Genomic DNA, 2,043 nt, shown 5'->3' on the forward strand with positions numbered 1-2,043 from the left:
TGTCAAAGTCTTACCATTTCAGGTGTCATTGAAATTTTTTCCGTCTCCTGGGCAAAAATTGTATCTACTCCCTGGTCACAGATAATCCTTAAGAGCAAGTTTTCCCCATCCTACTGAGCTAATGAGGGTGGAGCAGTGGGAGGGTGGTTTTGTGGGGGGGCATCTTCTTTCCCCTCTTGGTGCCTTCTTCTGACCCATTCACACTCTCTACCTTTTCCTTATCTAGCTACTCGTCAGCTGGTATTCTTAACAGGCAGAGCAAGTTGAGGTAAGAAGTGAGAATGGAGAGAACTTTTGACTGGCTTATTAATTTGCATCTTCTTTCCTTCTTTTATCCCCCACTCCCTTCCCTAAAAGCAAACCACCAAGAGAGGAGAATAGTAGCTGAAGTAAATGATTCTGTGCCTTGTGTGGGAGTAAAGTCAATGCCAAGATAAGGGGCGGGGTGCGGGAAGAACATCAGGCCCAGGGAGGCTTGGACATAGTGCATTTGCTCTGCTGGCTTCTAAGCTACTCTTAGTTAATAAGGTGCTTGTTGTTATCTCAGTCTAATTCAGCACATATTTATTAAGTAAATATGAGTAGCAGTCTGGTTGTGGCGCAATCCCTGTTGATAGCCAGGGTTGAACAGACCCACCTGGCTGGCTACTTGGGTGTTCTAGTCTAGTGTATAGTGTTCTCAAAAGCTGCTCCATTGGCAATAAAGATGCCTTTCTCAGATAAAGGAGGGTAGGGCTTCCCTGGTGGCGCAGTGGTTAAGAATCCACCTGCCAATGCAGGGGACACGGGTTCGAGCCCTGGTCCGGGAAGATCCCACATGCCGCGGAGCAACTAAGCCCGTGCGCCACAACTACTGAGCCTGCACTCTAGAGCCTGCGCACCACGACTACTGAAGCCCGCGTGCCTAGAGTCCCTGCTCCACGACAAGAGAAGCCACCACAATGAGAAGCCTGCGCACTGCAACGAAGAGTAGCCCCCCGCTCGCCGCAACTACAGAAAGCCCGCGCACAGCAACGAAGACCCAACACAGCCAAAAATAAATAAATAAAATTAACAAATTTAAAATAAATAAATAAAGGAGGGTAATACCAAAGTCAAGGACATATAATAAGTATCAGTGTTCAACATTAGAATCTCCAGGTAAGCTCTCAAAGTCAATATTTAGGAAATTGAACACTTACCATGTACTAGGCTGCATGTGGATAATTGCTTTTTGGTAAACGATACTGTGTACATATTAACTATAAGGTACATCTGGCAGGTACCTCATAAATGTATATATGGTCTTTGCTCTGCTGAGAGAAAAAGAGCAGGAACTCAGAAAGCCTTGAGAAGCAAAGAACTGAAAGTGTTGAATTAAAATCCTAGCGAGAGGGCTTCCCTGGTGGTGCAGTGGTTGGGAATCTGCCTGCCAATGCAGGGGACACGGGTTCAAGCCCTGGTCCGGGAAGATCCCACATGCCGTGGAGCAACTAAGCCCGTGCGCCACAACTACTGAGCCTGCGCTCTAGAGCCCAGGAGCCACAACTACTGAGCCCACGTGCCGCAACTACTGAAACCTGCACGCCTAGAGCCCGTGCTCTGCAACAAGAGAAGCCACCGCAATGAGAAGCCCACGCACCGCAACGAAGAGTAGCCCCCGCTCGCCTCAACTAGAGAAAGCCCACGTGTAGCAACAAAGACCCAGTGCAGCCAAAAATTTAAAAAAATCCTAGTGAGAAAAATCATCAGGCATATGGGAAAGTTGGAAGGGAATTGGAGAGATAGGAACCTAGAGTTCTCTGAAGGGTAAATATTCTTAAGTGATGGAAAAAACCATGAACTAGGGCAACTTGCCTAAGATTTTCTCTCTCTGTGAAAGTGAGCCCTCTACTCCAAGATCAGTAGGTAGAAAATACAAGAGAAGGTTGAAGTGGGAGCAGCCTAGTGATAATTACACCTATGTAGGAGTTTATGCAAGATGTCTGATAGCTAACAGTAAGTTTAGACTATAGGGGACCCCTGAGCCCTGTGTGGGGCTGCACTCTGCTACCATAAACAGTC

This window comes from Eschrichtius robustus, chromosome 3 (genome assembly GCF_028021215.1).
Source record: "Eschrichtius robustus isolate mEscRob2 chromosome 3, mEscRob2.pri, whole genome shotgun sequence".
NCBI classification, from domain to species: domain Eukaryota; kingdom Metazoa; phylum Chordata; class Mammalia; order Artiodactyla; family Eschrichtiidae; genus Eschrichtius; species Eschrichtius robustus.